Below are 26,897 nucleotides of genomic sequence, written 5' to 3'. Positions count from 1 at the left end.
GCCCCCCCAAGGCCCTTCTCATGCCTGGGGCACAACCGCGTTGACGCGTGCGCGCACTGTGCGCGCGCGCGCCAAAAGCCCTGAAGCAATCTCTGGTACTGCGTCCAGAGAGTTATGCCACCCCTGTGCCTCTCCTGTGCTGCCAGCCCAAGTGCATGGACGCGCACGTGCAATGTGCGCGCGCGCGCCCCTATTCCACCTCACTTCCCTGCGCGAGCGCGCACCGTGCGCGCACGCGCAGGTGATTGACGCCAACTTTAGAAAGGGCACACTTACCCCTTCATTCTCATTCCACTTTTCCTCCTCCTTCTCACCCCTTCCACCACCCATTCACCCACCTCCACTTCCTCTTCTCAACCACCTTCTACCACATATCTCCGGTGGCCCCACATTAACTCTTCACTCTCCATCAACCCACACTACACCTTCTTCTTCCATATCCTTCTCCATCTCACAAGGTATTATACTAAGCTACCCTCTTAGTCCAATGATCTCTTGTGATTCTTAATCATTTAGTTCCACCATCTTTTAGGTAGCTTCTTTCTCTTTCTTCCTTCTTTCTCTAGCTACTTCTTTGGGATGTCTTTGTTCCTTTCTCTCTTCCAATCCAATTCTTCATGGGCATTTGGGTCTCAAACTCACTTGCATGAGTAGATAAGTGGTGTTGCTTAATTTTCTTGCAATCAATATGCACTGTAATCATTAATAATGGATTGTGGAATGTTACATTGCTCTCATTTTCACATAGTCACATACTAGTCCAAGGATGCACGCCAAGTGTTCGACGAAAGGCATACTTGAGTTTTGGGCTCATTGTGACTAACTTGCCTCTCAACCAATCACTTTTGGGTGCATCCCCACTTTCCCCAATCTATTCATTCACATTTTCTTAACTTGCTTTTCATTTGTGGTCCTTAAGGGTGTGTGCTTCTCATGCTTCTTCCTTGCATGCTTAAACTTCCCTTGCACCACATGAAAATGATTTGCCTTGCTCTTCACACATTATCCTAGATACATATTGCAGTTGTCATGTAACATAGATACCCATATTCTATGGCATAACTTTTCATTGCATAAAGCTCATGTACTTCCACTTCTTTGGGTTTGATGTTTTCCCTTTCTTGCTTCCACAGGATGGTCATCAAAAAGAACAAAGGGAAAGGCCCCACGAAGCCAGCTGCCAATAAAGTGCGCCAAGAACTAACGGCCAAGCCCCTCCTAAAGAAGACCAAGGGCCCCGTTGATGTTCTAGAGAAGGACAAACCTCCGAAGGATTCAAACAAGTTTCCCAACCGTTACTGCGAACTTGTTTACTCAAGAATGATTGAAAGGAATTATCATCCGGAACCCCTCCTAGTCTTACCGGCTCACCTCAGTTCGATTGTGATGCCACACATTGACCGGAGGCAATGGAGGTTCCTCTTGAGGCAACCAAAGGAGGCCAATCTCTCATGGGTGGTGGAATTCTACTCCAACTACCACTCACCCCTTCTCACATCAATATTTGTGTGCCGAAAGCAAGTGTCGGTCACAGTGGAAACCATCCGAGAAGTCCTTGGGATTGAACCGTCAACGGATGCATATGACACCTACCAAGAAGTCTTGGCTACATGCGATGACCGTGCGTTCGATTGGAGCGCGATCCTCTGCGTCATTGCTTTACCCGACGCATATTGGATTCGGGGGACCATAAAGCAAAGACCCAAGGGTTTAGATGTCCGCCACCTCACTCAAGAAGCCACGGCATGGGCCCAAATTCTAGCTCATTACGTGCTCCCAAGCACACATGGGTCATCCATCACCGCCGAGCTTGCCTTATTGATATGGTGCATCTTAACCGAGAAACCGGTCGACATTTCGCATGCCATCCGCCAATCCATGGGGCGCATTCATGCCAAGGGAAATCTACCATTCCCCGCTTTAGTGACGGCATTAGTTGCGAAAGCCGGCGTCAACCGAGAGGCTAAAGATAGGAGAACCTCAATTCCGGTCGATGGTGATGTTATTCCAACCAAGAGATGCCTCAAGCCTCCGGAAGTCACCAAGGACATTGGACTACCCACACCAACTCGCAACACTACCACTTCATCTGCATCACAAAAATCGGCCGCCCAACGCCTTGAGGACCTTCACAAAAAATTGGACCGTTATGAGAAGCGTAACCAACGCCGCTATGCTCATGTGAAGAGACTTCTAAGCATAGTCACCCCACCTATGGAGGAACCCGATATCTCCACATCCACTACAACTTCAAGCGGAGACAGCGATAACATTGGAGATGAGGGACACTCGGGGCTCAACCACCCATTGCGCCTAACCTATAGCACGGAGGACCATGCTAAGTTTTAAGTGTGGGGAGGTCGGCCGACCGATCTCCGTAGGTAACATCTGAATAAATCTGAATAATTTTTGTTCCTTGAACTTCCGTGTAATTAGGATAGGTTGCATGATTAGGTTTTAGTTGGCGCCATTCACATGATAAGTTTACTTGGTTGGAACAATGAAATTCTTTCTTAGGGAACCAATACTTTGGGGCAACCGTGGTATTGCAAATTTTAAATGCTTTGATGCCAAATTTGCATGAAGAATTATATTTTGGAACATGGGTTTGAGTTAAGAACACAAGCTAGTGAGTTTTGAGCCTAATTGCGTGGTTACATCTTATAACCACTTATTCTCCTTCTTGTGTGCATTATTCTCTTTCTATGATTGTAATCCTTGATTTGTTTGATTCTTTATGTCCATTATTTTGTGCATACATGCATTTATATGATTGAGGCCATCATTTCATTAGCTCACTTACCCAAATAGCCTTACCTTTGATCTTCCATTGTTAGCCAATTTGAACCTACGCTTAACCCACTTGTTCTTTAATTTAGCACATTACAAGCCTTAAAGCGAAAAAAAAAACGATAAATGTCCTTATTTGGATCTTTGATTAGCTTAGGCTAGAGTGTGTGAGTATCGTTCAAGTGTGGGAACTTTGGGACATTGGGTGAATAAAAGAGTAATTTTGTATTGTTATTGAAAATATTGGGAATTGGGTACATACTCATGTGTTGATCAAATGTAAAACCTTATGCATTGATGCTCTTGTATATAGAAAAAAAATGAATGAGAACAACAAAAGAAAAAAAAGGGGAAAAGAAAAAAATTGATATGAAAAAAAAAGAGAAAGAAGAAAAAGAAAGAATAAAAGAAAAAGGGGACAAAATGCCCCAAAACAAAGTATAGCTCAATAAAATCAATGCACAAGTGTTGTGAAATGAAAAAAAAAATGCATGAGTATGTGAAAAAAGTGAGAAATGGGTAGTTAGGTTAGCCTTGAATTTATATAGGATGTCATAGGTTAGGTGGGAAGTTTAAGCTAATCAAGGATTCAAATCGTAAAGCCCACTTGACTAAATATGCCTCCTACCTTATCCCTAGCCCCATTACAACCCAAGGAAAAGACCTCATGATAATTGTATACATGCATTGAATAATTGTCGATTGTTAGAAGAAAAACAAATCTTGGAAAAGCACGATTAGGGGAGAATTGAGTGAGTCAACCCCAAGCACCGAGCGACTAGAGTGCAAACACTTCCGGTGAGGGTTCGATGCTCAATCCTTTGATTCCCGGCTCTCACGAGCATTCCTCGTGAAAAGTTGCATATATTGCATTTGATGCTTAGAAATTGGCAAGTCCTATGCTTTGACCACCATCGTGTCTGGTGCGCGAAATTGTGATCACTACACAACTTTGCACAACTAACCAGCAAGTGCACTGGGTCGTCCAAGTAATAAACCTTACGCGAGTAAGGGTCGATCCCACGGAGATTGTTGGTATGAAGCAAGCTATGGTCACCTTGTAAATCTTAGTCAGGCAGACTCAAATGGGTATAGATGATATATGACTAAAACATAAAGATAAAGATAGAGGTACTTATGTATATCATTGGTGAGAGCTTCAGATAAGCGCATGAAGATGCTTTCCCTTCCATCTCTCTGCTTTCTTACTGTCTTCATCCAATCCTTCTTACTCCTTTCCATGGCAAGCTTATGCAAGGGTTTCACCGTTGTCAGTGGCTACCTCCCATCCTCTCAGTGAAAATGTTCCTATGCTCTGTCACAGCATATGGCTAATCAGCTGTCGGTTCTCGGTCAGGCCGGAATAGAATCCAGTGATTCTTTTGCGTCTGTCACTAACGCCCCGCCTGCTAGGAGTTTGAAGCACGTCACAGTCATTCAATCATTGAATCCTACTCAGAATACCACAGACAAGGTTAGACCTTCCGGATTCTCTTGAATGCCGCCATCAGTTCTCGCCTATACCACGAAGGCTCTGATCTCACGGAATGGCTGGCTCGTTTGTCAGGCGAGCACTCGGTTGTCAGGCGATCAACCATGCATCGTGTATCAGGAATCCAAGAGATAAACACTAGAGCCTTGATTGCTTGTAGAACAGAAGTGGTTGTCAGTCACCTTGTTCATGAGTGAGAATGATGATGAGTGTCACGGATCATCACATTCATCAAGTTGAAGAACAAGTGATATCTTGGACAAAGAACAAGCGGAATTGAATAGAAGAACAATAGTAATTGCATTAATACTCGAGGTACAGCAGAGCTCCACACCTTAATCTATGGTGTGTAGAAACTCCACCGTTGAAAATACATAAGAACAAGGTCTAGGCATGGCCGAATGGCCAGCCTCCCAAAGAGGGTTCAATCATAAAAACATGATCAAAAGATTTCTCAGATTGAAAGATTCAAATACAATAGTAAAAGGTCCTACTTATAGAAAACTAGTAGCCTAAGGATGAGTAAATGACATAAAAATCCACTTCCGGGCCCACTTGGTGTGTGCTTGGGCTGAGCAATGAAGCATTTTTCGTGTAGAGACTCTTCTTGGAGTTAAACGCCAGCTTTGGTGCCAGTTTGGGCGTTTAACTCCCATTTTGGTGCCAGTTCCGGCGTTTAACGCTGGAAATTCTGTAGGTGACTTTGAACGCCAGTTTGGGCCATCAAATCTTGGGCAAAGTATGGACTATCATATATTGCTGGAAAGCCCAGGATGTCTACTTTCCAACGCCGTTGAGAGCGCGCCAATTGGGCTTCTGTAGCTCCAGAAAATCCACTTCGAGTGCAGGGAGGTCAGAATCCAACAGCATCTGCAGTCATTTTCAGTCTCTGAATCAGATTTTTGCTCAGGTCCCTCAATTTCAGCCAGAAAATACCTGAAATCACAGAAAAACACACAAACTCATAGTAAAGTCCAGAAAAGTGAATTTTAACTAAAAACTAATAAAAATATAATAAAAACTAACTAAATGATACTAAAAACATACTAAAAATAATGCCAAAAAGGGTACAAATTATCCGCTCATCACAACACCAAACTTAAATTGTTGCTTGTCCCCAAGCAACTGAAGATCAAATAGGATAAAAAGAAGAGAATATGCAATGAACTCCAAAAACATCTATGAAGATCAGTATTAATTAGATGAGCGGGGCTTTTAGCTTTTTGCCTCTGAATAGTTTTGGCATCTCACTTTATCCTTTGGAATTCAGAATGATTGGCTTCTTTAGGAACTCAGAATCCAGATAGTGTTATTGATTCTCCTAGTTAAGTATGATGATTCTTGAACACAGCTACTTATTGAGTATTGGCTGTGGCCCAAAGCACTCTGTCTTCCAGTATTACCACCGGATACATACATGCCACAGACACATAATTGGGTGAACCTTTTCAGATTGTGACTCAGCTTTGCTAAAGTCCCCAATTAGAGGTGTCCAGGGTTCTTAAGCACACTCTTATTGCCTTGGATCACAACTTTATTTCTTTCTTTTTCTTTCTTTTTCGTTTTTTTTTCGCCTCCCTTTTTTTTCGTTTTTCTCTTTTCTTCTTTTTTTTTTGTATTCACTGCTTTTTCTTGCTTCAAGAATCATTTTTATGATTTTTCAGATCCTCAGTAACATGTCTCCTTTTTCATCATTCTTTCAAGAGCCAACATTCATGAACCACAAATTCAAAAGATATATGCACTGTTCAAGCATACATTCATAGAACAAAAGTGTTGCCACCACATCAAAATAATTAAACTGTTATAAAATTCAAAATTCATGCAATTCTTTTCTTTTTCAATTAAGAACAATTTTTTTTAAGAAAGGTGATGGATTCATAGGACATTCATAACTTTAAGGCATAGACACTAAGACACTAATGATCACAAGACACAAACATAGAAAAGCATAAGCACTAAAATTCGAAAAACAGAAAATTAAAGAACAAGGAGATTAAAGAACGGGTCCACCTTAGTGATGGCGGCTTGTTCTTCCTCTTGAAGGTCTTATGGAGTGCTTGAGCTCCTCAATGTCTCTTCCTTGTCTTTGTTGCTCTTCTCTCATGATTCTTTGATCTTCTCTAATTTCATGGAGGAGGATGGAATGCTCTTGGTGCTCCACCCTTAGTTGTCCCATGTTGGAACTTAATTCTCCTAGGGAGGTGTTTAGTTGCTCCCAATAGTCTTGTGGAGGAAAGTGCATCCCTTGAGGCATCTCAGGGACCTCATGATGAGAGGGGTCTCTTGTTTGCTCCATCCTTTTCTTGGTGATGGGCTTGTCCTCATCAATGGGGATGTCTCCCTCTATGTCAACTCCCACTGAATAACAGAGGTGACAAATGAGGTGAGAAAAGGCTAACCTTGCTAAGGTAGAGGACTTGTCTGCCACCTTGTAGAGTTCTTGGGCTATGACCTCATGAACTTCCACTTCTTCTCCAATCATGATGTTATGGATCATGATGGCCCGGTCTAGAGTAACTTCGGACCGGTTGCTAGTGGGAATGATTGAGCGTTGGATAAACTCCAACCATCCTCTAGCCACGGGCTTGAGGTCATGCCTTCTCAATTGAACCGGCTTCCCTCTTGAATCTCTCTTCCATTGTGCGCCCTCTTCACATATGACTGTGAGGACTTGGTCCAACCTTTGATCAAAGTTGACCCTTCTAGTGTAAGGATGTTCATCTCCTTGCATCATAGGCAAGTTGAATGCTAACCTTACCTTTTCCGGACTAAAATCCAAGTATTTCCCCCGAACCATTGTAAGCCAATTCTTTGGATCCGGGTTCACACTTTGATCATGGTTCTTGGTGATCCATGCATTGGCATAGAACTCTTGAACCATCAAGATTCCGACTTGTTGAATGGGGTTGGTAAGCACTTCCCAACCTCTTCTTCAGATCTCATGTCGGATCTCCGGATATTCACTCTTTTTGAGTGAAAAAGGGACCTCGGGGATCACCTTCTTCAAGGTCACAATTTCATAGAAGTGGTCTTGATGCACCCTTGAGATGAATCTCTCCATCTCCCATGACTCGGCGGTGGAAGTTTTTGCCTTCCCTTTCCTCTTTCTAGAGGTTTCTCCGGCCTTGGATGCCATAAATGGTTATGGAAAAACAAAAAACAATGCTTTTACCACACCAAACTTAAAAGGTTTGCTCGTCCTCGAGCAAAAGAAGAAAGAAGAGAGTAGAAGAAGAAGAAATGAGGAAGAAGGGAGTGACTTAGTGTTCGGCCAAAGAGGGGGAGAAGTGGTGTTTAGGTTGTGTGAAAATGAAGGGGTGAAGAAGGGTTTATATAGGAGAGGGGGGTTCATGGTTCGGTCATGTATGGGTGGGTTTGGGAGGGAAAGTGGTTTGAATTTGAAGGGTGAGGTAGGTGGGGTTTTATGAAGGATGGATGTGAGTGGTGAAGAGAAAGATGGGATTTGATAGGTGAAGGGTTTTTGGGGAAGAGGTGTTGAGGTGATTGGTGAATGGGTGAAGAAGAGAGAGGGTGGTGGGGTTGGTGGGGATCTTGTGGGGTCCACAGATCCTATGGTGTCAAGGAAAAGTCATCCCTGCACCAAATGGCATGCAAAATCACGTTTTGAGCTATTTCTGGCGTTAAACGCCGGGCTGGTGCCCATTTCTGGCGTTTAACGCCGGGTTCTTGCCCTTTTCTGGCGTTTAATGCCAGTCTGGTGCCCCTTTCTGGCGTTAAACACCCAGAATGGTGCCAGACTGGGCGTTAAACGCCCACCTGCTAGCCTTACTGGCGTTTAAACGCCAGTAAGTTCTTCCTCCAGGGTGTGCTGTTTTTCTTCCTGTTTTTCATTCTGTTTTTGCTTTTTCACTTGATTTTGTGACTTCTCATGATCATCAACCTACAAAAAAAACATAAAATAACAAAAGAAAATAGATAAAATATAACATTGGGTTGCCTCCCAACAAGCGTTTCTTTAATGTCAGTAGCTTGACAGAGGGCTCTCATGGAGCCTCACAGATACTCAGAGCAATGTTGGAACCTCCCAACACCAAACTTAGAGTTTGAATGTGGGGGTTCAACACCAAACTTAGAGTTTGGTTGTGGCCTCCCAACACCAAACTTAGAGTTTGACTGTGGGGGCTTTGTTTGACTCTGAATTGAGAGAAGCTCTTCATGCTTCCTCTCCATGGTGATAGAGGGATATCCTTGAGCCTTAAACACAAAGGATTCTTCATTCACTTGAATGATCAGTTCACCTCCATCAACATCAATCACAACCTTTGCTGTGGCTAGGAAGGGTCTGCCAAGGATGATAGATTCTTCCATGCACTTCCCAGTCTCTAGGACTATGAAATCAGTAGGGATGTAATGGTCTTCAACCTTTACCAGAACATCCTCTAGAAGTCCATGAGCTTGTTTCTTTGAATTGTCTACCATCTCTAGTGAGATCCTTGCAGCTTGTACCTCAAAGATCCCTAGCTTCTCCATTACAGAGAGAGGCATGAGGTTTACACTTGACCCTAAGTCACACAGAGCCTTCTTGAAGGTCATGGTGCCTATGGTACAAGGTATTGAAAACTTCCCAGGATCTTGTTTCTTTTGAGGTAATTTCTGCCTAGACAAGTCATCCAGTTCTTTGGTGAGCAAAGGGGGTTCATCCTCCCAAGTCTCATTTCCAAATAACTTGTCATTTAGCTTCATGATTGCTCCAAGATATTTAGCAACTTGCTCTTCAGTGACATACTCATCCTCTTCAGAGGAAGAATACTCATCAGAGCTCATGAAAGGCAGAAGTAAGTCCAATGGAATCTCTATGGTCTCATTTTGAGCCTCAGATTCCCATGGTTCCTCATTAGGAAACTCTGTGGAGGTCAGTGCACGCCCATTGAGGCCTTCCTCAGTGGCGTTCACTTCCTCTCTTTCCTCTCCAGATTCGGCCATGGTTATGGCTTTGCACTCTCCTTTTGGATTTTCTTCTGTATTACTTGGGAGAGTACTAGGAGGGAGTTCAGTAACTTTCTTGCTCAGCTGTCCCACTTGTGCCTCCAAATTTCTAATGGAGGACCTTGTTTCAGTCATGAAACTTTGAGTGGTTTTGATTAGATCAGAGACCATGGTTGCTAAGTCAGAGGGGTTCTGCTTAGAATTCTCTGTCTGTTGCTGAGAAGATGATGGAAAAGGCTTGCCATTGCTAAACCTGTTTCTTCCACCATTATTGTTGTTGAAACCTTGTTGAGGTCTCTCTTGATTCTTCCATGAAAAATTTGGGTGATTTCTCCATGAAGAATTATAGGTGTTTCCATAGGGTTCTCCTAGGTAATTCACCTCTTCCATTGAAGGGTTCTCAGGATCATAAGCTTCTTCTTCAGATGAAGCATCCTTAGTACTGCTTGGTGCATTTTGCATTCCAGACAGACTTTGAGAAATCAAATTGACTTGTTGAGTCAATATCTTGTTCTGAGCCAGAATGGCATTCAGAGTATCAATCTCAAGAACTCCTTTCTTCTGATTGGTCCCATTGTTCACAGGATTCCTTTCAGAAGTGTACATGAATTGGTTATTTGCAACCATTTCAATGAGCTCTTGAGCTTCTGTAGGCGTCTTCTTCAGATGAAGAGATCCTCCAGCAGAGCTATCCAAGGACATCTTGGATAGTTCAGAGAGACGATCATAGAAAATACCTATGATGCTCCATTCAGAAAGCATGTCAGAAGGACATTTTCTGATTAATTGTTTGTATCTTTCCCAAGCTTCATAGAGGGATTCTCCATCCTTCTGTCTGAAGGTTTGGACTTCCACTCTAAGCTTACTCAATTTTTGAGGTGGAAAGAACTTTGCCAAGAAGGCATTGACTAGCTTTTCCCAAGAGTCCAAGCTTTCTTTAGGTTGAGAGTCCAACCATATTCTAGCTCTGTCTCTTACAGCAAAAGGGAATAGCATCAGTCTGTAGACCTCAGGGTCAACCTCATTAGTCTTGACTGTGTCACAGATTTGCAAGAACTCAGCTAAAAACTGATGAGGATCTTCCAATGGAAGTCCATGGAACTTGCAATTCTGTTGCATTAGAGAAACTAACTGAGGCTTAAGCTCAAAGTTGTTTGCTCCAATGGCAGGGATAGAGATGCTTCTCCCATAGAAGTCGGGAGTAGGTGCAGTAAAGTCACACAGCACCTTCCTTGCGTTGTTGGCATTGTTGTTGTTTTCGGCTGCCATAGGTTCTTCTTCTTTGAAGAATTCGGTCAGGTCCTCAACAGAGAGTTGTGCCTTAGCTTCTCTTAGCTTTCGCTTCAAGGTCCTTTCAGGTTCAGGGTCAGCTTCAACAAGAATGCCTTTGTCTCTGCTCCTGCTCATATGAAAGAGAAGAGAACAAGAAAATGTGGAATCCTCTATGTCACAGTATAGAGATTCCTTGATGTGTCAGAGGAAAAGAAAAATAGAAGAAAGAAGAAGGAGAATTCGAACTTGATCAGATAGAGTTCGAATTGTGCATTAAGAAGGAGTGATACTCCATAAATAGAAGGATGTGAGAAGAGGGGAAGGAAATTTTCGAAAATTAAGTGAAAAAGTTTGAAAAAAATTTTGAAAGACTTTAATTGATTTTCGAAAACCAAGAGTGAAAGGAGAAAATCAAGTAATTTTTGAAAAGATTTTGAAATTAGAAATTAAAAATATTTGATTGAAAACTTATTTTGAAAAAGATGTGGTTAAGAAGATATGATTGGTTTTTGAAAAGATGTGATTGAGAAGATATGATTTTGAAAAATATTTTAAAAAAGATTTGATTTTAAAAATTAATGACTTGCCTAACAAGAAAAGATATGATTCAAACATTAAACCTTTCTTAACAGAAAAGGTAACAAACTTGAGATGTTCAATCAAATCATTAATTGTTAGTAAGTATCTTTGAAAAAGGAAAGAAATTGATTTTGAAAACATTTGATTGAAAAGATATGATTTGAAAAAGATTTGATTTTGAAAAACTTTGAAAACTTGAAAAAAAATTGATTTGAAAAACAAAATCTTCCCCCTTGTGCCATCCTGGCGTTAAACGCCCAGAATGGTATCCATTCTGGCGTTTAACGCCCAAAATGCTACCTTTTTGGGCGTTAAACGCCCAACCAGGTACCCTGGCTGGCGTTTAAACGCCAGTCTGTCCTTCTTCACTGGGCGTTTTGAACGCCCAGCTTTTTCTGTGTAATTCCTCTGCTGCATGTTCTGAATCTTCAGTCCCCTGTACTATTGACTTGAAAATAGAACCAAGATCAAATAAACAAGGCATGCAAGACACCAAACTTAAGATTAGACACTAGACTCAAACAAGAAACATAAAATATTTTTGGTTTTTATGATTTTGAAAATTTTTTTTGGATTTTTCGAAAATTAGGTGAAAAGGAAAATAAAGGTATCAAAATTCTTAATGAGAATTCCAGGAATCATGCAATGTTAGTCTAAAGCTTCAGTCTAAAGGAATTAGACATGGCTAGCCAAGCTTCAGCAAGACATTGCATTCAAGAGCTAAATTGATGAGGATCAATCAGCTTTGGTGATGATAAGAATATCACCTTGAAACACTAGAATTCATTCTTAAGAACTCTGAAAAAAAAATACCTAATCTAAGCAACAAGATGAACCGTCAGTTGTCCATACACAAAACAATCCCCGGCAACGGCGCCAAAAACTTGGTGCGCGAAATTGTGATCACTACACAACTTTGCACAACTAACCAGCAAGTGCACTGGGTCGTCCAAGTAATAAACCTTACGCGAGTAAGGGTCGATCCCACGGAGATTGTTGGTATGAAGCAAGCTATGGTCACCTTGTAAATCTTAGTCAGGCAGACTCAAATGGGTATAGATGATATATGACTAAAACATAAAGATAAAGATAGAGGTACTTATGTATATCATTGGTGAGAGCTTCAGATAAGCGCATGAAGATGCTTTCCCTTCCGTCTCTCTGCTTTCTTACTGTCTTCATCCAATCCTTCTTACTCCTTTCCATGGCAAGCTTATGCAAGGGTTTCACCGTTGTCAGTGGCTACCTCCCATCCTCTCAGTGAAAATGTTCCTATGCTCTGTCACAGCATATGGCTAATCAGCTGTCGGTTCTCGGTCAGGCCGGAATAGAATCCAGTGATTCTTTTGCGTCTGTCACTAACGCCCCGCCTGCTAGGAGTTTGAAGCACGTCACAGTCATTCAATCATTGAATCCTACTCAGAATACCACAGACAAGGTTAGACCTTCCGGATTCTCTTGAATGCCGCCATCAGTTCTCGCCTATACCACGAAGACTCTGATCTCACGGAATGGCTGGCTCGTTTGTCAGGCGAGCACTCGGTTGTCAGGCGATCAACCATGCATCGTGTATCAGGAATCCAAGAGATAAACACTAGAGCCTTGATTGCTTGTAGAACAGAAGTGGTTGTCAGTCACCTTGTTCATGAGTGAGAATGATGATGAGTGTCACGGATCATCACATTCATCAAGTTGAAGAACAAGTGATATCTTGGACAAAGAACAAGCTGAATTGAATAGAAGAACAATAGTAATTGCATTAATACTCGAGGTACAGCAGAGCTCCACACCTTAATCTATGGTGTGTAGAAACTCCACCGTTGAAAATACATAAGAACAAGGTCTAGGCATGGCCGAATGGCCAGCCTCCCAAAGAGGGTTCAATCATAAAAACATGATCAAAAGATTTCTCAGATTGAAAGATTCAAATACAATAGTAAAAGGTCCTACTTATAGAAAACTAGTAGCCTAAGGATGAGTAAATGACATAAAAATCCACTTCCGGGCCCACTTGGTGTGTGCTTGGGCTGAGCAATGAAGCATTTTTTGTGTAGAGACTCTTCTTGGAGTTAAACGCCGGCTAAAATTGGATATTCTCGGAAAATAAACAGCAATCAAATAGTTCATATGAATTAAAATTAAAGCTTGCAATTACATATAAGAAATATTAGCATGAAAATTCAGTGTAAAGAGCAGCATGAAATAAGAATTTGCAGCATATGAACTAACATCAGAGCAGCAGCAGGATTGCAAAAACAGAAAGAAATAAACACGAACGGTGCAAGTAAACAGACCTAAATTCACTAACCACAGCCTAAGCTACCTAACAACCTAAAAATCCACTACAGCATGCATATCTATCTATCCTAATGATGAACAAAAATAGAAAAATAAGAACGAACTACGAATGGATAGAATGGGACGTGATGCGGAACCTGGTAGGCGAATTAAGGCGAGTGGGGCAGAAAGGTGACCGGGGGTGGCGGTGGTGGCGTCCGGCGCGGCGGCGGTGGCAGTGGGTTAGGGGGCAGGGTCTTCGAAACAGGTAGGGATAGGGGGTAGGGACGGGGGTAAGGGTGGTGGTTGTTGGAGGTGGCGCGGCTGCTGTGGCGGCGCGGTGGCGGTGATGATTGGATTTTTGACGGTTTAGAATTTCACTAATGTAATCTCGTTGTAAAGTATAGTTTTTAAATCAAACAATAATCCTTTCATACAAAAATTTGTTTGTCACTAGTACAAACCCCTATGATGAGCGGATAATTTGTACGCTTTTTGGCATTGTTTTTAGTATGTTTTTAGTATCTTTTAGTTAGTTTTTATTATATTTTTATTAGTTTTTAGTTAAAATTCACTTTTCTGGACTTTACTATGAGTTTGTGTGTTTTTCTGTGATTTCAGGTATTTTCTGGCTGAAATTGAGGGATCTGAGCAAAAATCTGATCCAGAGACTCAAAAGGACTGCAGATGCTGTTGGATTCTGACCTCCCTGCACTCGAAGTGGATTTTCTGGAGCTACAGAAGCCCAATTGGCGCGCTCTCAACGGCCTTGGAAAGTAGACATTCTGGGCTTTCCAGCAATATATGATAGTCCATACTTTGCCCAAGATTTGATGGCCCAAACCGGCGTTCAAAGTAACCTCAAGAAATTCCAGCGTTAAACGCCGGAACTGGCACCTAATTGGGAGTTAAACGCCCAAACTGGCATAAAAGCTGGCGTTTAACTCCAAGAAGAGTCTCTACACGAAAATGCTTCATTGCTCAGCCCAAGCACACACCAAGTGGGCCCGGAAGTGGATTTTTATGTCATTTACTCATCTTTGTAAACCTTAGGCTACTAGTTTTCTATAAGTAGGACCTTTTACTATTGTATTTTGATCTTTTGATCATGTTTTGATGATTGAACCCTCTTTGGGAGGCTGGCAATTCGGCCATACCTAGACCTTGTTCTTATGTATTTTCAACGGTGGAGTTTCTACACACCATAGATTAAGGTGTGGAGCTCTGCTGTACCTCGAGTATTAATGCAATTACTATTGTTCTTCTATTCAATTCCACTTGTTCTTTGTCCAAGATATCACTTGTTCTTCAACTTGATGAATGTGATGATCTGTGACACTCATCATCATTCTCACTCATGAACAAAGTGACTGACAACCACTCTTGTTCTACAAGCATACGAGGCTCTAGTGAATATCTCTTGGATTCTTTAACCGGAATCTTCGTGGTATAGGCGAGAACTGATGGCGGCATTCAAGAGAATCCGGAAGGTCTAACCTTGTCTGTGGTATTCTGAGTAGGATTCAATGATTGAATGACTGTGACATGCTTCAAACTCCTAGCAGGCGGGGCGTTAGTGACAGACGCAAAAGGATCAATGGATTTTATTCTGGCCTGACCGAGAACCGACAGCTGAATTCCGCTATGCTGTGACAGAGCATATGCTATCGTTTTCACTGAGAGGATGGGAGGTAGCCACTGACAACGGTGAAACCCTTGCATAAGCTTGCCATGGAAAGGAGTAAGAAGGATTGGATGAAGACTGTAGGAAAGCAGAGAGACGGAAGGGAAGGCATCTCCATTCGCTTATCTGAAGCTCTCACCAATGATATACATAAGTAGCTCTATCTTTATCTTTATGCTTTATTCATTTATCACTATACCCATTTGAGTTCACCTGACTGAGATTTACAAGGTGACCATAGCTTGCTTCATAGCAACAATCTCCGTGGGATCGACCCTTACTCACGTAAGGTATTACTTGGACGACCCAGTGCACTTGCTGGTTAGTTGTGCGAAGTTGTGTTATGCCATGGTATTGAGCACCAAGTTTTTGGGATTCATTACCGGGGATTGTTTTGTGTAAAAGTATTGATCACAATTTCGTGCACCAAGTTTTTGGCGCCGTTGCCGGGGAATTAAATGTCCTAACTACGGTTTCGCATTTGTTCCCTGCAATAACAGTGCCAAGTTTTGATCCGGCAACAGCACCAAGTTTTTGGCGCCGTTGCCGGGGATTATTTGTGTATGGACAACTGACGGTTCATCTTGTTGCTTAGATTAGGCATTTTTTTTCAGAGTTCTTAAGAATGAATTCTAGTGTTTCAAGGTGATGTTCTTATCATCACCAAAGCTGATTGATTCTCATCAATTTAGCTCTTGAATGCAATGTCCTGCTGAAGCTTGGCCGGCCATGTCTAATTTCTTTAGACTAAAGCTTTAGACTAACATTGCATGATTCCTGGAATTCTCATTAAGAATTTTGATATCTTTATTTTCCTTTTCACTTAATTTTCGAAAAATCCAAAAAAATTACAAAATCATAAAAACCAAAAATATTTCTTGTTTAAGTCTAGTGTCTCATTTTAAGTTTGGTGTCAATTGCATGTTTCTGTTCTTCTTGCATTTTTCGAATTTATGCATGTGTCTTAATTAATCTTCAAGTTGTTCTTGATGATTTCCTTGTTTTGATCTTTGAATTTTATTGACTTGAGTGTTTTGTTGTTTCTCATGTGCATTCTCATCTTGTTAGTGTCAGTAGTATACAAACTCCTAAGTTTGGTGTCTTGCATGCATTGTTATTTGATTTTAGTTGCATTTTGATTATTTCTTATTATTAAAAATCCAAAAATATTTTTAATTTGTGTCTTCTCAAGTCAATAATACAGAGAATTGAAGATTCAGAACATACTGCAGAGGAATCACACAGAAAAAGCTGGGCATTCAAAAATGCCCAGTGAAGAAGACAGACTGGCGTTTAAACGCCAGCCAGGGTGCCTGGCTGGGCGTTTAACGCCCAAAAGGGTAGTAGTTTGGGCGTTAAACGCCAGAATGTGCACCATTCTGGGCGTTTAACGCCAGAATGGCAAAGGGGGAAAATTTTGTTTTTCAAATCAATTTTTTTCAAGTTTTCAAAGTTTTTCAAAATCAAATCTTTTTCAAATCAAATCTTTTCAATCAAATGTTTTCAAAATTAATTTCTTTCCTTTTTCAAAGATACTTACTAACAATTAATGATTTGATTGAACATCTCAAGTATATTACCTTTTCTGTTGAGAAAGGTTTAATGTTTGAATCATATCTTTTCTTGGTAGGCAAGTCATTAATTTTTAAAATCATATCTTTTAAAATTGTTTTAAAATCATATCTTTTAAAATTGTTTTCAAATCATATCTTTTAAAATTGTTTTCAAATCATATCTTCTCAATCACATCTTTTTAAAACCAATTATATCTTCTTAACCACATCTTTTTCAAAATAATTTTCAATCAAATCTTTTTCTATTTCTAATTTCAAAATCTTTTTCAAAAATCACTTGATTTCTTTTCCACTCTTATTTTCGAAAATCAATTAAGTGTTTTTCAAAATGTTTTCAAAATTTTTTACTTAATTTTCGAAAATTACTTCCCTTCTTCTCACATCCTTCTATTTATTGACTAACACTATTCCTTGATGCAAAATTCGAACTCCATCTTCTTTGATAAGTTCGAATTTTCTACCTCTGTCTTCCATCTTTATTCCTCTGATACCTCAAGGAATCTCTATACTGTGACATAGAGGATTCCATATTTTCTTGTTCTCTTCTCTTTCATATGAGCAGGAACAAAGACAAAGGCATTCTTGTTGAAGCTGACCCTAAGAGAAGCTAAGGCACAACTCTTTATTGAGGACCTGACCGAATTCTTCAAAGAAGAAGAACCCATGGCAACCGAAAACAACAACAATGCCAACAATGCAAGGAAGGTGCTGGGTGACTTTACTACACCTACTCCCGACTTCTATGGGAGAAGCATCTCTATCCCTGCCATTGGAACAAACAACTTTGAGCTTAAGCCTCAGTTAGTTTCTCTAATGCAACAGAATTGCAAGTTCCATGGACTTCTAATGGAAGATCCTCATCAGTTTTTAGCTGAGTTCTTGCAAATCTGTGACACAGTCAAGACTAATGGGGTTGACCCTGAGGTCTACAGACTGATGCTATTCCCTTTTGCTGTAAGAGACAGAGCTAGAATATGGTTGGACTCTCAACCTAAAGAAAGCCTGGACTCTTGGGAAAAGCTAGTCAATGCCTTCTTGGCAAAGTTCTTTCCACCTCAAAAATTGAGTAAGCTTAGAGTGGAAGTCCAAACCTTCAGACAGAAGGATGGAGAATTCCTCTATGAAGCTTGGGAAAGATACAAACAATTAATCAGAAAATGTCCTTCAGACATGCTTTCTGAATGGAGCATCATAGGTATTTTCTATGATGGTCTCTCTGAACTATCCAAGATGTCTTTGGATAGCTCTGCTGGAGGATCTCTTCATTTGAAGAAGATGCCTACAGAAGCTCAAGAGCTAATTGAAATGGTTGCAAATAACCAATTCATGTACACTTCTGAAAGGAATCCTGTGAACAATGGGACAAGTCAGAAGAAAGGAGTTCTTGCGATTGATGCTCTGAATGCCATACTGGCTCAGAACAAGATATTGACTCAACAAGTCAATTTGATTTCTCAAAGTCTGTCTGGAATGCAAAATGCACCAAGCAGTACTAAGGATGCTTCATCTGAAGAAGAAGCTTATGATCCTGAGAACCCTTCAATGGAAGAGGTGAATTACCTAGGAGAACCCTATGGAAACACCTATAATTCTTCATGGAGAAATCACCCAAATTTCTCATGGAAGAATCAAGAGAAACCTCACCAAGGTTTCAACAACAACAATGATGGAAGAAACAGGTTTAGTAATGGCAAGCCTTTTCCATCATCTTCTCAGCAACAGACAGAGAATTCTAAGCAGAACCCCTCTGACTTAGCAACCATGGTCTCTGATCTAATCAAAACCACTCAAAGTTTCATGACTGAAACAAGGTCTTCCATTAGGAATTTGGAGGCACAAGTGGGACAGCTGAGTAAGAAAATTACTGAACTCCCTCCAAGTACTCTTCCAAGCAATACAGAAGAAAATCCAAAAGGAGAGTGCAAAGCCATAACCATGGCCGAATTTGGAGAGGAAAGAGAGGAGGTGGACGCCACTGAGGAAGACCTCAATGGGCGTGCACTAGCCTCCTCTGAGTTCCCTAATGAGGAACCATGGGAATCTGAGGCTCAAAATGAGACCATAGAGATTCCATTGGACTTACTTCTGCCATTCATGAGCTCTGATGAGTATTCTTCCTCTGAAGAGGATGAGTATGTCACTGAAGAGCAAGTTGCCAAATACCTTGGAGCAATCATGAAGCTAAATGACAGGTTATTTGGAAATGAGACTTGGGAGGATGAACCCCCTTTGCTCACCAAAGAACTGGATGACTTGTCTAGGCAGAAATTACCTCAAAAGAGACAAGATCCTGGGAAGTTTTCCATACCTTGTACCATAGGCACCATGACCTTCAAGAAGGCTCTGTGTGACTTAGGGTCAAGTGTAAACCTCATGCCTCTCTCTGTAATGGAGAAGCTAGGGATCTTTGAGGTACAAGCTGCAAGAATCTCACTAGAGATGGCAGACAACTCAAGAAAACAAGCTCATGGACTTGTAGAGGATGTTTCGGTGAAGATTGAAGACCATTACATCCCTACTGATCTCATAGTCCTAGAGATTGGGAAGTGCATGGATGAATCTATCATCCTTGGCAGACCCTTCCTAGCCACAGCAAAGGCTGTGATTGATGTTGATGGAGGTGAACTGATCATTCAAGTGAATGAAGAATCCTTTGTGTTTAAGGCTCAAGGATACCCCTCTGTCATCATGGAGAGGAAGCATGAAGAGCTTCTCTCAAATCAGAGACAAACAGAGCCCCCACAGTCAAACTCTAAGTTTGGTGTTGGGAGGCCACAACCAAACTCTAAGTTTGGTGTTGAACCCCCACATTCAAACTCTAAGTTTGGTGTTGGGAGGTTCCAACATTGCTCTGAGTACCTGTGAGGCTCCATGAGAGCCCTCTGTCAAGCTACTGACATTAAAGAAGCGCTTGTTGGGAGGCAACCCAATGATTATATTTTATATATTTTCTTTTGTTATTTTATGTCTTTTGTAGGTTGATGATCATGAGAAGTCACAAAATCCATTGAAAAAGCAAAAACAGAATGAAAAACAGGAAGAAAAATAGCACACCCTGGAGGAAGAACTCACTGGCGTTTAAACACCAGTGAGGCTAGCAGTTGGGCGTTTAACGCCCAGTCTGGCACCATTCTGGGCGTTTAACGCCAGAAAGGGGCATCAGACTGGCGTTAAACGCCAGGAAAGGGCTAGAACCTGGCGTTAAACGCCAGAAATGGGCACCAGCCCGGCGTTTAACGCCAGAATTGGCTCAAAACGTGATTTTGAATGCCATTTGGTGCAGGGATGACTTTTCCTTGACACCTAAGGATCTGTGGACCCCACAGGATCCCCACCAACCCCACCACTCTCTCTTTTCTTCACCCATTCACCACTCACCTCCATCCTTCATAAAACCTCACCATTCAAATTCAAACCTCTTCCCCAAAAACCCCCACCTATCAAATCCCACTATCATCATCACTCCTTCATTTTCACACACCCTAAACACTACTTCTTCCCCTGATGGCCGAAACACAAAGCCATTCCCTTCTTCCTCATTTCTTCTTCTTCTACTCTCTTCTTTCTTCTTTTGCTCGAGGACGAGCAAACCTTTTAAGTTTGGTGTGGTAAAAGCATTGCTTTTTGTTTTTCCATAACCATTTATGGCATCCAAAGCCGGTTCAACTGAGAAGGCATGACCTCAAGCCCATCACTAAGAAAAGGATGGAGCAAACAAGAGACCCCTCTCATCAAGAGATCCCTGAGATACCTCAAGGGATGCACTTTCCTCCACAAGACTATTGGGAGCAAATTAACACCTCCCTAGGAGAGTTGAGTTCCAATATGGGACAACTAAGGGTGGAGCATCAAGAACACTTCATCATCATTAGAGAAGATCAAAGAATCATGAGAGAGGAGCAACAAAGACAAGGAAGAGACATTGAGGAGCTCAAGAACTCCATAAGACCTTCAAGAGGAAGAACAAGCCGCCATCACTAAGGTGGACCCGTTCTTTAATCTCCTTGTTCTTTGTTTTTCTGTTTTTCGAAATTTTCATGCTTATGTTATCCATGTTTGTGTCTTATGATCATTAGTGTCTTAGTGTCTATGCCTTAAAGTTATGAATGTCCTATGAATCCATCACCTTTCTTAAAAGAAAACTGTTTTTAATCACAAAAGAACAAGAAGTACAGGATTTCAAATTCATCTTTAAAACTAGCTTAATTAGTTTGATGTGGTGACAATACTTTTTGTTTTCTGAATGTATGCTTAAACAGTGCATATGTCTTTTGAATTTGTTGTTCATGAATGTTAAAATTGTTGGCTCTTGAAAGAATGATGAAAAAGGAGACATGTTACTGAGGATCTGAAAAATCATAAAAATGATTCTTGAAGCAAGAAAAAGCAGTGAATACAAAAAAAAAAGAAAAAAAAAGAGAGAAAACAAAAAAAAAGGAAGAAAAAGAAAAAAAAGAAAGAAATAAAGTTGTGATCCAAGGCAAAAAGAGTGTGCTTAAGAACCCTGGACACCTCTAATTGGGGACTCTAGCAAAGCTGAGTCACAATCTGAAAAGGTTCACCCAATTATGTGTCTGTGGCATGTATGTATCCGGTGGTAATACTGGAAGACAGAGTGCTTTGGGCCACGGCCAAGACTCATAAAGTAGCTGTGTTCAAGAATCATCATACCTAACTAGGAGAATCAATAACACTATCTGGATTCTGAGTTCCTAAAGAAGCCAATCATTCTGAATTTCAAAGGATAAAGTGAGATGCCAAAACTGTTTGGAGGCAAAAAGCTACTAGTCCCGCTCATCTAATTTGGAGCTAAGTTTCATTGATAATTTGGAGTCTATAGTATATTCTCTTCTTTTTATCTTATTTGATTTTCAGTTGCTTGGGGACAAGCAACAATTTAAGTTTGGTGTTGTGATGAGCGGATAATTTGTACACTTTTTGGCATTGTTTTTAGTATGTTTTTAGTATCTTTTAGTTAGTTTTTATTATATTTTTATTAGTTTTTAGTTAAAATTCACTTTTCTGGACTTTACTATGAGTTTGTGTGTTTTTCTGTGATTTCAGGTATTTTCTGGCTGAAATTGAGGGATCTGAGCAAAAATCTGATCTACAGACTCAAAAGGACTGCAGATGCTGTTGGATTCTGACCTCCCTGCACTCGAAGTGGATTTTCTGGAGCTACAGAAGCCCAATTGGCGCGCTCTCAACGGCCTTGGAAAGTAGACATTCTGGGCTTTCCAGCAATATATGATAGTCCATACTTTGCCCAAGATTTGATGGCCCAAACCGGCGTTCAAAGTAACCTCAAGAAATTCCAGCGTTAAACGCCGGAACTGGCACCTAATTGGGAGTTAAACGCCCAAACTGGCATAAAAGCTGGCGTTTAACTCCAAGAAGAGTCTCTACACGAAAATGCTTCATTGCTCAGCCCAAGCACACACCAAGTGGGCCCGGAAGTGGATTTTTATGTCATTTACTCATCTTTGTAAACCTTAGGCTACTAGTTTTCTATAAGTAGGACCTTTTACTATTGTATTTTGATCTTTTGATCATGTTTTGATGATTGAACCCTCTTTGGGAGGCTGGCCATTCGGCCATGCCTAGACCTTGTTCTTGTGTATTTTCAACGGTGGAGTTTCTACACACCATAGATTAAGGTGTGGAGCTCTGCTGTACCTCGAGTATTAATGCAATTACTATTGTTCTTCTATTCAATTCCGCTTGTTCTTTGTCCAAGCTATCACTTGTTCTTCAACTTGATGAATGTGATGATCTGTGACACTCATCATCATTCTCACTCATGAACAAAGTGACTGACAACCACTCTTGTTCTACAAGCATACGAGGCTCTAGTGAATATCTCTTGGATTCTTTAACCGGAATCTTCGTGGTATAGGCGAGAACTGATGGCGGCATTCAAGAGAATCCGGAAGGTCTAACCTTGTCTGTGGTATTCTGAGTAGGATTCAATGATTGAATGACTGTGACGTGCTTCAAACTCCTAGCAGGTGGGGCGTTAGTGACAGACGCAAAAGGATCAATGGATTTTATTCCGGCCTGACCGAGAACCGACAGCTGAATTCCGCTATGCTGTGACAGAGCATATGCTATCGTTTTCACTGAGAGGATGGGAGGTAGCCACTGACAACGGTGAAACCCTTGCATAAGCTTGCCATGGAAAGGAGTAAGAAGGATTGGATGAAGACTGTAGGAAAGCAGAGAGACGGAAGGGAAGGCATCTCCATTCGCTTATCTGAAGCTCTCACCAATGATATACATAAGTATCTCTATCTTTATCTTTATGCTTTATTCGTTTATCACTATACCCATTTGAGTCTGCCTGACTGAGATTTACAAGGTGACCATAGCTTGCTTCATAGCAACAATCTCCGTGGGATCGACCCTTACTCACGTAAGGTATTACTTGGACGACCCAGTGCACTTGCTGGTTAGTTGTGCGAAGTTGTGTTATGCCATGGTATTGAGCACCAAGTTTTTGGGATTCATTACCGGGGATTGTTTTGTGTAAACCGAAGTATTGGACCTCGGGTCGTTCTCCCTAGGAATTACAATAAAGTGTCTTGTTATTGGTTGTGAGTTATATTTGGGGTTTTTAAGATTTTGGACAAGAAATACAAATGGCAAAGGAAATAAACTAACAACTAACAAAGCTCTTGGCAAGATATGAGAACTAGAAGTTCTATCCTAGTTATCATCCTCAATTGTGATGACAAATTGTCCATTGCTCCCACTTAGTTAACCTCTAACCATGGAGGAAAGTCAAGTGGATGAATCAATTTGATTCCTCAAGTCCTAATCAACTCCTAAAGGAAAGACTAGCTTTAGAGGCATTCAAATTAATTAGCAACTTCTAATTATCAATCAACAAAGGAATTAGATAACTCAAGAGTCACTAATTACTCTACCTAGGCCAAGAGGAACAAAACCTACACTAAAATCAAACCAAGCATTTCATCAAACACTTGGAAGGCATAAAAGGAAAGCATAGTAAATTGATAACAAGAATAGAATCTAACAACAATTATTGAAATGAATTAACAACAACAATCAAGGAAATCACAATTGTCATGAATTACCTCAAATTGCATTATTGAAAGAAAACAAAGGAACAACAATCTATCCAAAACAAAATGAAGAATTATAATTATTAAAGCACATAACTAGAAAGAGGAAGAGGAGAAGATTAAGACTTGATAAAAGAGAAGTGAATTAAAGCATGAATTAAACCTAGATCTAAGAAGAGAGATTAACCTAAACCTAATCCTAATTCTAGAGAGAACTGAGAGCTTCTCTCTCTAAAACTATTCTAAACTAAAGCTAATTATGCTATATGATAGATTGCTGTCTTGCCCCTCAATCCTTGATCCTTTTATTCCTTTCTATCAGCAATTGGCGCCAAAATGGGTTCAGAAACCCTTCCAAATCGCCAGGCACGTGTTGCTTTAATGAAGTCATGTGCGGACTGCGACGCGTGCGCGCACGGTACGCGTGCGCGTCCCTGGCCGATTCTGCAATGTGCGCGCGAGCGCCTTGTGCGCGTGCGCGTGCATGGCTAATTCCACTTCTTTGACTTTTTATGCTTCTCTCCACTTGTATGCTTCCTTCCTTGCTTCCTTTGATCCATGCCTAGCCTATTTCAATCCTGGAATCACTAGCAAACACATCAAGGCATCTTATGAAATTAAAGAGGAATTAGAATTCATTAAAATAAGGCCTAAAAAGCATGTTTTTACACTTACGCACAAATACGGGAGAGATTACAAAACCATGCTAATTCATAGGTTAAATGTGAGAAAAGGTCATCAAAATACTCTAAATTCAATACAAGATAAACCCTAAAAAGGGGTTTATCAACCTCCCCACACTTAAACCTTAGCATGTCCTCATGCTAAAATAAGAAGGAACTAAAGGTTATGACATTTATTGAATGCAACTAAACTATATGAATCCTATCTAAATGCAATTATCTAAGCAAATGGAAATGCTTAGTTCAAACAAGTCAATTCCCAAGAGAGCATGTGTAAGCACAAGAGATAGGTAATAGGAATTAAGTCCAAACCACAATTGTATTGAATTATCAAAAAGAGTTCAAGCTTGCAAGAATATAGATAATATGGGTGACCACATGTAATTGAACTTTTGAACCCTCACCGGATGTGTATCCGCTCTATTCACTCGAGTGTTTAAGGGTTAATTCACTCAATTCTCTTCTAATCATGCTTTCCAAAATTTGATCTTCTTCTAACAATCAACACTTATTCAATGCATGCATACATTCATCATGAGGTCTTTCATTTAGGTTGTAATGGGGTTAGGGTCAAGGTAGGATTATTTATGGTTAAGTGGACTAGAGTTTAGATCTTGGATTAACATAGACTTTCCCACCTAACCTATATAATGACCTATACAAATTCAAACTACTCTAACTACCCATTCTTCACTTTTTCTTACATATTCATGCATTCTATTCCTTGATTCATAACACTTATGCATTAATTCCCTTTTATTGAACTTCACTTTGGGGCATTTTGTCCCCTTTTATTATTTTTCTTCTCTTTTTTTTTCTATATTCCTTTTTTTTTCATTTTATTTCTCTCTTCTTTTTTTTTTCTTCTTTTTTTTGATACTTTGTACAAGGACATCAATTGCATAAGGTCTTATACATTCAATCAATACATGAATGTGTTCCCAATTCCTAAATATGAAAGTGTACTACCCTTTTTATCCCATCCAATGTTCCCAAGCCTCACCAACTTTGAATAATACACACTCTCACTAGCCTAGGCTAATCAAAGATCCAAGCAATGGACTTTCATTGGTTTTCCGCCTTGGGCTTGTAATGTGCTAAAATGAGAACAAGTTAGTTAAGCATAGGCTCAAAATTGGCTAACAATGGAGAGTAAAAGGTAGGCTATTTGGGTAAGTGGGCTAATGAAATAATGGCCTCAATCATACAAATGCATGAATACAAGAAATAAATGGACATATAGAATCAAGCAAATCAAGGATCACAATCATAGAAAGAGAATAATTGTACACAAGAATGGAAGATAAGTGGTTATAAAATGTAACCACATCAATAGGCTCAAGTCTAACAAGCTTGTGTTCTTAGTTCAATACATGCTTCACAAAGTATGAAATTCAAGCAAGTTACATAAAGATATAATTTCTTCAATCAATTGGGTTGGTGCCCTATAATTAAGTTTCTTGGAAAATTTCAATATTTGACTAAGCATTGTTGTGATTGAAAAATTCAAAAATTTTCCTTAGTTCACCCTTTCCTTTTTCACTTAAAACAATTTCTTATGCAAAAAGGGTGACTAAGTTTTTGCAATTCCAAACATGGTTTCTAATCACAACCACAAATTAAAAAGAAAGATATACAAAAGAAGATATGCAAAAATTTATAAAGAAAAATCCAACTAAAGGTATGGAATCTAGCATCTAAAGCATCTAAAATATCCAAAAGCATCCAAAACATCTAAAATCCAAAATAAGCAGTAAAGGTATCCAAAACGAACCAAAATGGTAAGAGTATCCAAAATAAACTCAAAATGCATCAAATATATACAAAAGATATGCAAAGTAAGATAACTAGGAAAGTGGCCAAAATGTTCACCAGTCCTCTAATGATGCTACCGGTGACCTCCCCACACTTAAGATCGAGCATCGTCCTCGATGCTAAACCGGAGGATCAGGGGAAGGTACAACGGTAGGTGCTGACTCTGTCTAAGGCTGTGGGACCGGCTCCTCATGGGGCTGCTGAAGGTCCAGCTGTCCCTACAACTGCTCTAGCCCTAGATCGGCATCTAGCCGGGGGCTTCTCGTGCACCCAACCACCCCAAGGAATAGTAACCTCCTTGTCATCGTCATCTGGTGGTGGTGGTGTCACATCATCATCCAACCAGGGAACCTCAGCTAGGGCGGCCATACTGGTAACCAAGGTAGGGAACGGAAGTAGGCCACGAATATATGCTCGCCACATACACTGCCGGATCAGTCGAGGAAAATAAACCTCCTTTCCTTCCATAACACAACCAATCAAAAGTAGCATCTCCATAGGGATCTCAGAAAAATGAGTGGTGGGTAAGACATAGTGGGCAAATATCATCTGCCAAGTCTTGGCCTCCCTAGTCAAATGAGCAAATAGCATCCCTTTAGGCTTGGTGTTGTTTGCATCCATGACCCAAGTGGCATCTGGTAAACCAATCACGCGCCTAAGCGCCTCATAGTCAAAGGTCATGCTGTGAATAGCTAA

The 26,897-nt window shown here is 40.6% G+C and overlaps 2 non-coding genes across 2 annotated transcripts; one reads left to right on the top strand and one right to left on the bottom strand.

Annotated features, from left to right (window-relative positions):
* Positions 1-9,988: 9,988 nt before the first annotated feature.
* LOC130955693 (small nucleolar RNA R71) lies at positions 9,989-10,096 on the top strand. The gene has a single exon (XR_009076844.1). It is a non-coding gene; the product is annotated as a small nucleolar RNA R71 (small nucleolar RNA).
* A 7,590-nt stretch (positions 10,097-17,686) lies between these two features.
* LOC130948807 (small nucleolar RNA R71) lies at positions 17,687-17,794 on the bottom strand. The gene has a single exon (XR_009073272.1). It is a non-coding gene; the product is annotated as a small nucleolar RNA R71 (small nucleolar RNA).
* Between the last annotated feature and the right edge of the window lie 9,103 nt (positions 17,795-26,897).

This window comes from Arachis stenosperma, chromosome 1 (genome assembly GCF_014773155.1).
Source record: "Arachis stenosperma cultivar V10309 chromosome 1, arast.V10309.gnm1.PFL2, whole genome shotgun sequence".
Classification (NCBI taxonomy): Eukaryota; Viridiplantae; Streptophyta; class Magnoliopsida; order Fabales; family Fabaceae; genus Arachis; species Arachis stenosperma.
Note: the sequence above shows the minus strand (reverse complement) of the source record. Positions and strands in the feature narration are given on the sequence as shown.